A 14,941-nucleotide genomic window follows, 5' to 3' on the forward strand; every position below is an offset into this window, starting at 1 on the left:
GAGAGTTGGGAAAGGCTATTAACCTCATTGCTGTGAAGGTCTTGGTAAGGAGGTGAGGAGCAGTGTTTGGGGAGGCAGATCATCTTAGCACCAGCTAGGAGCTACCTCTTCCTACTTCTTCTTATACCTTCTTGAATAATTACCCAGCCCAGACCTTGAGCAACATGGGGCTCCCTTGAGAGTGGGGGCTGAGGTGACTGCTCCAACTCCCACATGTTCCAAACATTACCAGTTGCTGTTAGAGGCCTTCAATAGCAAATTAGCTATTCCAGAACTAATATCTAAGTAGTTGGTCAATCAAAAGTTGGCAGTCTTGAAGACTATAAGCTAGGGGTTTAGTCTTTCTAATGGCTGGTATTCAGGTAGCACTGATTGCTGTTACATAACTCATTGAATACCTCTTTTACATGATTGATATATCACTCACACTATCAAAAGTTTCTTTAAGGATGCAGATTATTTTTTTAAATAGAGGCTTGGAAATTAATGCAAGGTCTAAAGCAGTAGTCACTTAGGTTTCAAGTATCATTTGCATACTTGAAAAATTTGTATGGATTACCCCAGACAGCATTTGAGTCCCCTTGATACTGAGTCCCCAGGGCAAGGCTTCTGGGGGAACAAGGGACATTGCTGTGCCCAGGGATAATTCTGCCATTATTTGCTGTGGACTCAAGGCAACGGAGAGCCTTTCTGAATTTGATGGTAGAATATGTCACTTATTTACCTGTTTGTTTCCCTCACAAAGCCAGGTTTACTGTCATTGGTAGATGGGGGTAGTGGTGGTAAAGGGTGATTGGTATTTATCTTTTTTCCCAGAACCTAGTACAATGCCTTGCACATAGTAACTCTCAAAGATGCTGAATGAATTAATATACTTTTCCAGTTCTATTTTCCCTTTCCTCCCTTCATAACTCTACGATCCAATCAAACTGTGTGTGTGTATTTTTAAAAGCACCATCTCTGCTTGCTTCAAGGTTTGTTCATATGCAGTCTTCTCCATAAGATCATCTTCAATTATTTCCCATTCCCAAGCTGGAAGCCTTTCCCTTTCTTTTTCTTTTTCTTTTTTTTTTGTGTGAGGAAGATCAGCCCTGGGCTAACATCCATGCCAATTTTCCTCTTTTTGCTGAGGAAGACTGGCCCTGGGCTAACATCCATGCCCATCTTCCTCTACTTTATATGGGACACCATCACAGCATGGCCTGACAAGCGGTGCGTCGGTGCGCGCCAGGGATACGAACCCCGGCCACCAGTAGCGAGCGCTCGCACTTTAACCACTACGCCACAGGGCCAGCCCCCTTCCCCTTTCTTAAGAACTCCCATAGTGTTTTTTTTGTTTTTTTTTTTGTGAGGAGATCAGCCCTGTGCTAACATCCGCCAATCCTCCTCTTTTTTTGCTGAGGAAGACGGCCCTGGGCTGACATCTGTGCCCATCTTCCTCCACTTTATATGGGACGCCGCCACAGCACGGCTTGCCAAGCAGTGCGTCGGTGCGCGCCCGGGATCCGAACCAGCGAACCCCGGGCCGCTGCAGCGGAGTGCACGCACTCAACCGCTTGCGCCACCGGGCCGGCCCCCCATAGTGTTTTATTTGTGGCTTTCTCTTTGGAATTTATCATTATTATTTTTGTATTATAATTAGCAATTCTCTATATTTACTTCTGTATTTGATGGCAAAATTCTTGTCCAAACTATCTTTCTCTCTTCTTAATATAATACCCTACATCTAGTAGGGCCTCAGTTAACATTGGGTGAACGGATGACTGGATGAGTGGATGGATGCAGGAATTGTGACACTGTTAATTGTGTCCCCAGATCCTTCTCAAATCCTTACTGCTGCCCTGTCTGAAGTTCTTAGGAAGACAAGACACAGGCCACTCCAAGCAAATGAGTGTTGTTTATTCTTAGCTGGAGCTTTTGCCTCAATCCTTCTTAGATTTTCTACTCTATTGAGCTAAGATAGGCAAAGTAGAAACCTCAAGAATTCTCTTGACCTTTCTTCCCTAATGTGGAAGACAGAACAGGCTGAAAGCAGTCTCTTTCCATGCTCTCTTTCTTGTTCTGGCCCCCCACTCGGAACTCTCTCCCCAAAGCATTAGGCACCTTTAATCTGCAACTTAGCCTCAGCCAGAGGAGAGGAAACAGAAGTCATCTCCATAAAGGAACTATCACTGGTTTATAACAAAGACCGCAACTTTGGTGAGATATTTGTTGACTTCTCTGGGCATGTGTGTGTATTTGTGTGTGAGTGTGTGTGTGTTTGCATGTGTTACGACATGGAAAGTGGTACAATGTATTTCTAGAGTTCTTTAGTATATTATTTACGGTTTTCAAAGAACATTAGTATACATCTTTTATATACATATACACATGTATAAGCCACAAGAACTCCTTTGGGTGGTTGGCTGAGCTGCCCATTGCCCAATCTCATTCTTAGTACAAAGCAACTTTCAGGGTAAAAGCTGTCATCTGTTTCACCGTACAGTGGACATGTGGGAATATTGTGATGCCTGAAGCTTTTGAGCTGAAGGAGACTTGGGGTCAAATCCATTCCTGGGGCATTCATGTGCAGATCCTATATATGTGGACCATACTGAGTAACCTGTTTACAATTTCTTTGAAAAAAGCATGTGGCAGCCAGTTGTCTTTTGCCTTTTTCCATTGGAAAGACACATGGAAACTAGCTCTCTGGATTTACAGATGTGGGTTAGCTGAAACGGTAATGTAGATAGGCGATGTTTTCCCATAGACACTGCTGCGTGGTAGTTCTGCTCATTGCCAGTGCTGGTTTTTTTTTTTTTAAATTTTCTCTATTAATATAAATTATTATTACTTGTATGTTATTTATTCAGAACAAAGGTCTAAAGAGGCTCCTATTTGGTAAAATTATTTTGATGTACAATTTATTAAAAGTATTAAGAGAACTTTGTTTTAGAGAATTAAAAAGAGTAATTCCTCAAGGAAACCTGATAACTGAGAAATTTATCTATTTGCTTAAAAGATGAGAGGTCAATTAGCTGTAAACTTAATTATCTCAGGAAACACTACCAGTTGCTGTTTGAGGCCTTCAATAGCAAGTTAGCTATTCCAGAACTAATATCTAGGTAGCTGGTCAATCAAAAGTTGGCAGTCTTGAAGACTGTAGGCCAGTGGTTTAGTCTTTCTAATGGCTGGTATCCAGGTGGCACTAATTCCTGTTCTGTAACTCGTCAAACACATCTTTACCTGACTTACATATCACTCACACTATCAAAAATATCTTTCAAGATGCTGATTCTTTAAAAAAAAGAGGCTTGAGAATTAATGCAAGGTCTAAAGCCATAGTCGATCATAGGAATTGTGTTAGAGCCTACTATTTTATTGCCCCCTTTTTGGAAAAAAGAGCAAGTCTAACGGCAAAGAATGAAGTGGAAGATCATGAAACTTAGATTCTTATAGATTTGTGTCTACTAATAGCCATTATAGGGGAAATTTATTTTCTGGGCTTTAATTACTGCCTTCCTAAATAATATTCAATCAATGAAAAGAGAAGAGTAAACAACTAGGGTGATATATAAGCATTTAACTCTGTCCCAAAGATAATCAACTTGGTTTCTTTATCTTTAATAAACCAAATGTCAGAACAGTATTTTGGGCTACTTCAGAGTATGAAAAGGGTCATCAATGTGAAAGCAATTAAACTAATGCCTGAAGGTGTTCGTTAACACATTTCTGGTAAACAGATAAGGTTACTGCTCTCTAAATGCTGTTTACCTAAAATGAATAACATGGATGCAAACAAACAATGGAACTGAAACAGCAGCAGACAAGTTGAAGAGAGTTTTATATTTTGTTTAGGAATAGAAATGAGTCTGATTTATAGACTTGTAATGAAATGTAAGTATAGGGAGTGGAGCAAACCATCACCTCACTAGTTGGATAAAGAAAGCTGGACTTTTATGCACCAACTCTGGAAAAAAACATTTTCAAGGCCCTCTTACTGTGTGCTTTCATTTTATTTTGTGGGAAGAGGTATATATACAATTGTATATATTATACATGTATAATACAATTTCTATATGTGTTTACATATAAATTACATATATACATTTGAACCAGACTATTGAACTAGACTATGTTGCACAGATTCCCTGCCTTTACTTGTGTTTATACATAAAAATATATGTTCTGCTGAAACTATAGATGTTTCCTTGGTGAAAATCTCCGTCTTCATTCTTTACTCACCTGGTACTTTTTCTTCCCTCTGGCATTGGCCACTTGGAGTGGAATAGAGCCTGACCTAATATAGAGAAGGGGAATACCATATTTTATCTCATTTCAATTTTTCAGAGGCTACACAAAGGTTAGCAAAAGACAGTAACCTGAAGTGTGGTGTTAGAATTCATTAATTCATCTAGGCTCTTGGATAATGATCCATGTTGGCTATACCTAGAAACAATGTGATCATTCTGCAGAACACTGGGAAATGATCCAGTGGTCTGGCAGACTTCCAGAACAATCCTTCAAGGTCAAAGCTTGGTTCTCCTTATCACTCTAGTGATATGGAACACACAGATTCCAGGGTGCAAAGAAGGTGATGGGTGAACGGGCATTTGCTACCTGAGTAAAGGAATGGAGGAAACCACTCTCTGGGCATCCCTTACCCCTAAAAAAGAAGACAGTATCTGCTGATGGAGACTGGTCTGGTCTGTACTTTATTATGAAGAAGCCCCTTTCTGGAACATTTACTTGGAAGCTCACTATTGTAGGCTTGCATTATTTCTAGGTGACAACAATGAAATTTATACCATCTTCAGGGTAATTATTTTGTTCACTCAGCTAATGCGTTGGCATCGCATTTGGCTGTGTGGGGGCCAGAGTTGTCTTTCTCCTTTGTGATGGAAAGCCTGGGCTCTGATGGACACTTAGCCTGCTCAACTCGTCTCCTTTCACTTCCCCCTGTGCACTGTGCTCCAGCCGCTTGAGCATTCTCTCTGTGGTTTGAACAAAGCTTGTTTCCACCTCATGTCGTTGGTGCTTGCTGTTTTCTCTTTCTGGAAGACTCTGCCCTAGCTCTACAGAAGGCTGCTCTTCCTTGGCATTCTTGCCTCTGTTCACATATCACCTCCACGTATCACCCACTCAATATTAGCCTTGTCCCTGTCTTCTACCAGTCATTTTTTATCATATCACCCTATTTTTTTTATCACTTTCTAAAATTAACTTTCTTACCTCTTTGATTCCATGTTTATTGGCTCTCTTTGCTGATAAGGGATGCCCACCATGCACACCTCTGTATCCACTGTGCCTAGAACAGTGAATGGCATACAGTGGTGCTCAATAAATATCAATGACCAAATCGGATTTTGTTTTTTTTTCTTCCGGCTTTATTGAGACATAATTGACATATAACATTGCATAAGACTAAACTGGATTTTAGATTCATCTCCAGCTCATAGAGTTCATGTCTTTCTGAGAAAACTTGCTTTCTTATAGCTAGAGGCTGGCTGTTAAGAATTCCAGATTAAAATATTGGTGGTAGAACAAATAAAGCAATACTTTGGCTGATTTTTCCATAATATTGAGAATGGTTGCTAAAAGGGTAGGAAAGGGGTAAAAGAAAGAAAAATGTACTTAAGTATGAGGTACTAAGGATTTTCTTTTTCCACCTTCCTAGCTGGATTAGGACAGATGTTTGCTGGAATAGAAGTTGCCTTATTTATTCCCAAGCTGTTTGGTCTTTTCTTTTATCGTGAGTGGGCCTTTGTGTTGGGAAGGAGCTGTAAGACTTCCTGCTTACTCTAGCATAGACATCTGTTAGTCAAAAAAACATTTCTCCATACACTTCAAGTGGATACTTTCTTCTTGTATGAACGGAAATATGCTGACTATAAGAAGGCCAAGGAGAAAAAAAATTTTCCGTCGGATATCCTTATATGGAAAACATAAGATGTGCTTATAATGTGCAAACAGCTATTACTCTGAAAGAGAATTATTAACATGCATTAACTTTGATAAAAATAAAAACTAAATCATTTCCATTGATATAAACCATTTGTTTTTCAACTGGGATATTCATAAACTTCAATTATAAAATTAATGACAGATGCACAAGAAGTAATATATCTGGCTTCCACATGCATGCATTGGAGTTAGTCCTTTTAAATGCCCATTTTAAAACTCTTCCTTTTTTATAGGACTGAAGTAATTTAGAAGTGATAAGCTTATTATTTTTACCTGTGCTATTTTATAATAATTTAGACAACTCATTTAATCTGAACTATTTGCCCTTTGCTTTTTCACTTGTTCATCTTCTGTCCTTAAATATTTCATTCTCCTAGTGACACCAGGGCTGGGGTCATGAAGGACCCTTTGTAAAAAATGAGGAGGGGCTTCTCCTCCCCCAAGATCATGTTTCCATAAACACTGAAATTTCCTGAAGATCTGCATAGTGGAATAAGAACAATACTCACACTTAGTTCTTTAGACGTTTTTTGTTGGAGAAAACTTAAAATGACCTTAAAATAATATGAAACATCTTTCAAATATTTCTTCATTCATCAAGTTAAATAGGACTTCTGGTTTGGAAAGAACCTTAACATTGAGTGAGAGTCCACCAGAGGGAAGATAAATTTGGAGATATCTCAAAGGCAGTAGGAGTCATGCCTTCTTTCAGGTAGCGCACACCAAAGGATGGCACTAGCGCATGTCCGGAGAGAACTGTGTAACATTCACATGTGCAGCGCAATAAGGAAGATTTGTGCCTCCATCTTATGACCCTCTGGGGATGTATGAATGAAGAGAAAATTATTTATAAATTTAGATTATCTAGGATAGGAATTTATCACCTGGGGTCCAAGAAACCTGAATCTATGGATGATTCACCGTAGTCTATGACCTCTTTAAGTTATGTGCCAAATTTGGTGCATGTGTATGCATGTTCGTTTTCCATTGTTGGTGAGGGGAGTGTTCACTAGCTTTTGTTTGGTTCTCGAAAGGGTGTGCGACCCCCAAAAAGGTGAAGAATCATGGCAACAGACCATGCATTTCCCAAACGCTGTTTCATGGGACTTAATGGACTACATGATGTCATGAGGTCCTCATGTCGTCAGATAAGCCTGGGAAACATTGTTTAATGTATCTCACCCATTGGAGATTCATAAAACATTAACTTATTAAAGGCTCTAAGATATCCTGTAGTGAAGAAGCCTATTTTGCATTATTTAAACTAGCATTTTATTTGACAATGAAGCCCAGTTTTTGTAAAATACCTATAAATATCTCATGGGTACTAGAGTTCAATGCAATGAAGTTTGAGAAATGTCGAACTAGAATTAGTGCCCAGATACCCTGCCTCTCGATGTTTAGAGCTGCTCTTCAGGGCCTGTTGTTGAAAAATTCTTTCTTGTGTCTTCTAAGATGGGACTTGACTGATTAGAAAAATCATACAATTTGAGGGTTGGAAGGCCACCTACTTGCAGGTCTACATGTAAATACAGGTCACCTAATTAATGCTCCATTGTGTATCTAAATTATCTCTATGAACATCACATAAAATGGTATTTCCACAACTTTGCAATCCTTTCCTTAATAGAGAATTCAGTAAGTCTAAGGCTGTCACACCATTTCCAGGCTGTTCCATCCCTCATCTGGTTCCTTTTCCTGGAGATGAATCTGTCTTCAAAATGATAGCCCATCTGGTGTTTGAAGAGAGGCGGCAGCAGCAGATCTTCTTGAATCTTTGCTTCTCTAGAAGAGCAGCTACAGTTCTTTCTGTTGCTCCTCATGGTTTGGAGCCCTCACACCCCTGGCACTGATGTTTGGTTTCTCCTTCACTGAGCCTCACACAGGGCATTCTGCCAACCCAGACTGCTTTGCCAAAGTGACTGGAACATTTCACTGAACGAGTGCATCCTCTTTAGTCCCCCTTTCAGGAAAATTCACACATGCCTGTTTCCATCTGGTGTCTGTTGCCACAGCCACGTGTTCTCTGAGAATGAGCCCACCCACCCACAACTGGGTGTGTAGAGCCACTTTTGCATTACTTAACCCTGCCTGGGCCATGATTGATGGACTGAGGGTGGAGATCTGACCCCAGTCTGGCCAATCGAATTGTCTGTCCTGATGATTGGGATTGGGTTAATTGATCCTACATACTCTCTCCTGGGACTAGGGGCTTATATGTTTAGGAGCTGATGGGGCAACCAGGTGCATGAAGAAGCTGAGAAACAATTGAAGAGAGAGAAGGATGAGTCAGATGGGCAGGGGGAAGCAGAAGTGTGTGTGTGTGTGTGTGAGAGAGAGAGACAGAGAGAGAGAGAGAGAGAAATAGCCATTTCCCACTCTTTCTTTCTTGTGAGAGTCTTTCTGACCTCCTGTCTTCAGGTTCATTGAAATACTCTTAATTCTTTATAATAAATTCTCCTTTTTTGCTGGAGCAAAAAGATAGGTTTCTATTGCTTACACTCAGAAGATCCTTGACAAAAAGAAAGCCCAAGATCTTGGGAGAAAATGAACATCCTCCAGGGGAGAATTGGATTATTGTAGACTTCTCTTACCCTGTCTCCTTCTGTTCAGCACCTCACCCCACCCTCACTCAACTTGTTAATTTGTCCTACTTCCATGCCTCTGCTTGGGCTATGCTCTCCTCTACAATGCTATCCCATATCCTTTCAGTCTGCTTAAATCCTACCTCTCCTTTTAGGATGCAATTCTTCTTCTTCTTCGAAGCTTTCCCTGACCACTCAATAAATACTTGTTGAATAAGAATAGCTAATCTGATTAAAGGAATAAGAGAATGATCCCATAAGTTAAGACAAAAATATTGACTTTTTTACCTAGATAAGAAGGGGAATTGGTAACTCAATGGCCATGAGTAAACAGAGGATTATTTCACAAATTATGCTGAAACTATCATTCTCCATCTTCACTCAAGCCAATGAGGCAGGACTTGCATCAAGAACAATTTTGGGCCGTTGAAAGAATTTCTCAACCTTTGTGGGATTCACTTCTAGAGCAGGTTTTCAAGAGGTTGTGGAATTTCTTGTAGAGATTTAAAATTGCAAACATCTTTCTTGGATCCTTCTAAAGAAGTGACTTTTTAGGGCCCTTTTTAGCTTTTGGAGTCTCTTCTTTAGCACCTGGTACATAGAAGATGTTTAATAAACATTTGTTGAGTAAGGAAGGGAATGAATGAATACAGCTTCCATCCCTGAAGTTCAACCACTAGATAAGCAAAAGGCTGGCAATTTGTTTTGAAGAAATGCTTTATTTGGTGGTTGGAAAAGAAACCAAATATAATCTGACACATACAGAAATGCACAGAATTCTTTAATTTCCAGAGTTAGGCAACTATAGCAGTTTTACAGTCGATATAGTGACAAGCAGGCCTGATGTTTAAATACATGAGCCACTAAAAACAGCCACCACATTCCTGAATTGTTGTGCTCTTTGGCTAGGGAACCAGCATTCTAAGATCCCCAGAACACGTCTCCATCATTGGGCAGGGAGCCAGAGTCTCTGCTATCCATGGCAGTATCATGTCATGCTGAATATTTGAAAGGGGCAATAACTACCCATTTATCTTTCTAGGTCATTTGGGGCAACTGGCACAGTGCAGAGAGCAGGCAGCCCACATGAGGATCAGCAAGAATCCAGCCGTGTCACCAAATCTCTTAAAAGAGTAATGCAGAAGGAAATGGAAGCTCACTTCCATTCATCAGTTAAGAGATTGCTTTATCAGTAGAAGGTGAGAGGAAAATGCCAACAGCAATAAAACTCCCTTTGGAGTATGAAGTGGTGTAGACCCCAGAGTTGTGGGAAGAATGCCAGTCCAAAGCTCCAGACTCTGCAGATCTGCCCCAGTAGGCAGGAGGACCAGCATTGGCTGGACAGTGTGTTCAAGTCACCAGCTGGAAACAGGATGCCAAAGAGCATTGGGGTTCACCACACCCTGCTTCCATTTCTATGGGTACTGAGATTGAGAGCCATGCTTTAATTGAATTCAATGGCTGAACATCCTGTATTGAGATGAGCAACAGATTCAGACAATTAGGCCAGCAGACTAAGTTGATTTTCCTGAGAGGAAAAGATTTTTTTCCATCTCAATTGGAGTTTATGCTTAGTTGTTTGAACTAAGTTAAATCCTGGCAAAGAGATCGAGATATACAGTTGAATGATTTATATATGACTGGGGAAGGGAGATGATTGCAAAGCTATTTCTAATCTTTACGTACAAAATAAACTTTATTCCTTTCATTTCCCTCACTCAAAGGTACTCTGATCTGAGCAATGATGCCAACTTCCCAAGTGGTGATAGGGAGCCGGCATGATTAGAAGCCTGCCCTTTGGAATTCCCTGTGGACCCAGCTCAGATCCTGTGGGCCCTCCCAGCCTCCATCTGTATGAATCCAGTCTCCAGCCTCTCTTCCTCCATTTGCACTGTGGTCTCTACCATTGTCATCTTAGGACTTTTTGTTCTGTTTCCTATTTGGATAAAATCTGAATTTCCATTGATGCTAATGAGAAACTTTGGCTTTAATAGTATAGAAGCATGATTCTTATGCTTCTCTAGTTAGAGTTTTATTTAATTCTGTCAACTGAAGTACATTCAAAGTACAGTCTGGCTTCTTAGTTAGGTCAAGTGCATGTAATTAATCAAATACCAAAGAGGAGGTCCATGCCCAGACACAGCAGGAATGCTCCTGACAATTGAAAAGAGAAAAAACTCATACAGAGGGATGAATTATCAAGGGAACATAATGGGGAGTGGAGGGATGTGGGGAGTAAGGGAGGATTGAATTTCAAAGATGATGTCCTTTACACTACAAGAGAATGTGAATGATAAAGTTTTTCTATTTTTTGTTTTTGTTTTGTTTGTCTTTTTTGTTTGAAGAGCCAGGACTTCTCGCTATGAATCATTTCTCTAGTGTCATGAAAACCTCATTTATAAAGCTATAAGTAATGTCCCCAGTATGGAGAACCAAAACCAAGAATATCTAAGCATGAGAGTTGTAGGTAACTTTCAGAGTGGCCTGATCGCTGGCTTTCTGTTTCTTTAAAAAGGAAACTATTGTGTGGTTATTTTCATGGAGGAAAAACTGAAAAAAAAAAAAAAATTATGCTCACAACCTACAGAATTCCAAGTCCTATGAAGACAGAGAGAATGTCCATTTTGTTATGAATTATATCTTCAGGGCCTACCTGGCCCATAGTTTATCTTCAATATATATTTATTAAAAATAACGTCTGAATCAATGTTTCATAAAGCTACAAGTGCTTCTGGATTAAAGATACCACAATAGAATTTTTATTGCTAGTTACTAATAGATATTTGATAAATTTAGTCCTATGTAGTGAATATATGTGATATCCACATTGGTTTTAGTATATATTCCTGAGGATTCATTACAAGAATACCAAGAAAACCTAACCAAACAGCTGCTTTTGTCATTTCAAAAGATTCTCTTTATTGCAAAATGTATGTAGTAATATTTCTTTGAAATGAGAATTTAATCTACTCCTACCTATGATAATTTTTAAGAATCAATTTACAAAATCTGGTTATATGAAATACAGTTTGGATATTGATCAAAAATTGCATGGTAAAGACTAATAGTATTTGCTTCCAGGTTTATATAATAACCTTCTTGAAGTCTATGTTGAGACCAAGTTTGAGAACTAAAATAAGCCTTTTTATTTAACATTGTCTTTCTGTCAAGGTTTTATAAGTAGATCTTGATTTTGAATAATTCCTTGCTAAAATTTCTGAATGGTAGATATTTCTTATATATTTACTGAATGACTGAGTGAATAAATGAATATAAAATAAGTCAACAAATCAGAGAACATGCTAATTGGCTCCTCAATGCTATCAGAAGGCAAGGAGCTTTTTAAACCAAATTTATAAATCATTTAATATAATTGGCAAGGAAAAAAACCTCTGCTTCTTTCAAGTCTCATTAACTTCTAAAGTTGGGGCTAGTCATTTCTGTTAATTATCAGTAGCAGTAAGTAACAAGAAGTAATAATGTTACTTACCACCAAAGACAACCTGGCTATGTTTAGCAAAGTAATTCCTAAAAGGAAAGTTGAGTGAAAAATTAAAGTGCCACACTAAGTCTCAAATGAAATCCATAAGCCTTGGCTGATACTTTGGCTCACGTTTACTCATAGCTCTCATTATTAATGTCACTGCAATTGTAAGTGTGGGAGCACCTGCCGGGGGCAGGGATTTGCAAAGGGGCTGACCTTCAGGAGAACAACATGCTAATAAGAGAACATCTCACAGTTGTCTGAATATAGAGCTGCAGTGCAAAAGTGTTATATAAGGACAGATTTTTCTTTCAAAAGAGAGACAAACCACCTCAAAACCCTACCCAGGCACACAGAAGAACAACACCGCATGCCAATTGTGCTATGCAAATTCTTAACAGTACTCCCAGGATTGCCCAGCTTTTCACCTTAAGTTCAAATTCAGGGTCAGGTTCACGTTCAGGTTCAGGTGGAAGAAGTGGTATTCAGCAATGATTATTGATCAGACAAACTAGGCATGAACCATCATTCAATTTGTACATTCCTGGAAGAGATGTAGCCACATGCACTGTAGGCAAAAGAAAGTGGATGTAGCACCATTAAGCTCTCAAGTCAGGTTTTTATAATTCATTTCCATCGCTGGAAATTACTGAGATATTTACTTTAAAAATATTCAAAATTAGGTTTCTTTTGAGCAAAGGTCAGAAATCAGTCATGCTAGATTTTTTTTTTTTTTTAATGAAGTGGCTTGGTGATATGGAGGGTTGCTTTCTTGATGCTTACATTTTTAAACACCTTTTTCTACCTGTGATTCCAAGTTGGACTTGTATTGGGAAATGGGTCAGATATGGGGCTCCTGATTTTCTATGATTCCTTGACCATAGGAATAGTCACAAAAGTGTACTCCGCCGGGCTGGAACCCATGCCCATGGCCTTTTCTCACAAAACAGCCACCTTCCCAACAGGGGAAGCTAGTGTTTATATACAACTGGCAGTCAAACTGTAAAGTGACATGTGTTTTGACAAAGGCATGGGATTTGATGACTAGAATTTTTTATTTTTCCCACGAATGGGGTTTGTATGAAGCCCTCACCCTACCCTCTCCTGTCTCCCCAACACTGCCTCAGCTTAGGCCAGCTGTGAACACTTTCCTTAGTCTGAGGTTAATAACCAAAACTCAGAGCCAGTTTCCGCTGAGCACGTAGGCATGGCAAGAATGGCTTTCTGCAGCAATGGTTTGGGAGAACAAATGCTTGTAATATTCAAATTGTTTCTGTTTTTCATAATGTATTTGTTTCTGCTACCACCCTAGTCCAGACTTGCTAACCCCTGCATTTCTACTTTCCTGTAATGGACAATCATACATTTCCAGAGAAGTGAGGGTCTATGGATCTGAAGCACAGTGATGTGGTTTGTTCAAGATATTTGGAGACAGTACCAAATGCAGAACAAAACACGGTGTATGGCCTTCATTTGGCATTGATTTGTGAGAAAATATTTTCAACAAAAGAGTTCTTGGGGAGTTTACAATGTTTAATTTTCGAAAACCAAAACCCTTCAAAATAAAGCAACTTAAAAAATTTCTTGTCGTTTTAAATTGTCACTTTTACATGGAGCCTTCAAAGTGATCTTTCCAAGGAGTGTTCCTTTACAAACAGTCACTGGTGTTGTATCCTGGGGGACACAAACCAACTTGAAGCACTGGCCATGTTATTACAAATATACACTCTACAATAAACTGGTGGCAAGAAACAACATTACTTACCAGTGTGTACTCTGCAACTGGGCCTGAGCCAGAACTCTTCTAATGGCCTTGGAGCCTCAAAATGGATGGTAAGAAGATGAATAATCCAGATGTCCAATTATGATAGTTTTCTCCAAGGAAGAACTTTAATCAAGTGTGAGCAGATCAGCAGACCAGTGAGCATGTCTAATAGAGAGGAGGTATAATGTTCTGGGAAATCCATTGCAAATGAATTAGAATGAAAAATAAGTTAAAAAGCAAGTCAGTTTCTCAGATAAGAGTAGAAATGCCTTGGGGCTGGCCTGGTGGTGTAGTAGGTAGGTTTGCGCACTCCACTTCAGCAGCCCGAGTTCATGGGTTCGGATCCCAGACGTGGACCTACACCGCTCATCAAGCCATGCTGTGGAGGTGTCCCATATACAAAATAGAGGAAGATTGGCACAGGTGTCAGCTCAGGGCCAATCTTCCTCACCAAAAAAAAAAAAAAAAGAGTAGAAATGCCTGTTACCTGCTGGAATAGAAAGGGTGAAACAAAAGGAAAAACTGGAGGGACCCAACAACCCCCAGGAGGTCACATGTCCTCCACAGTGTTGACTTCCCTCACTCAGATCCTTCCTTTGTTTGGAAAAACGAAACAAGGCTAAAGAACAAAACTGTTAATAGGCCCAGCACAAAGGTTAGTCACCTTTGAAAGAAAAAGCATTATTATGGGTGATGCTAGGCCCTCTCTGTCACTAGCTTCTCTGCAGTTTCCATAAAGCACAGATTCCTGGCCACACCCCCCGAGTTTCTCATTCAGTAGGTTTAGGGTGGGGGAGTCCCAGAGTTAGCAATTCTCACAAATTGCCAGGTGATATGATGCTGCTTGTGTGGACCCACACTTTGAGAGCCATTGTTCTAGCGTAAATTATTAGCTTTGAGATCCAAGGAAATGGAAGTACATGAGTTTAAGGTAATCTTGTGGTAGTTTGGGTTTATTCTCATGTAAGTGTCTGCCCATGCAAACTACAGTAGAGGAGGCATTTACTTGGATAATTCAGGGCTACAAACTCCATTGACCTGTTCTCTAATAATGGCTTTACTCTGGTTTCCTGTTTGTAGAGGTCTGGAAAAAACCATGTTAGGAAATGCAGAGTATGCATGGGCGTGGGGTCTTCTAGATAAACTAGTTGTAAAATATGTCCT

Source organism: Ceratotherium simum, chromosome 24 (genome assembly GCF_057802395.1).
Source record: "Ceratotherium simum simum isolate JZ-2026a chromosome 24, ASM5780239v1, whole genome shotgun sequence".
Taxonomy (NCBI): domain Eukaryota; kingdom Metazoa; phylum Chordata; class Mammalia; order Perissodactyla; family Rhinocerotidae; genus Ceratotherium; species Ceratotherium simum.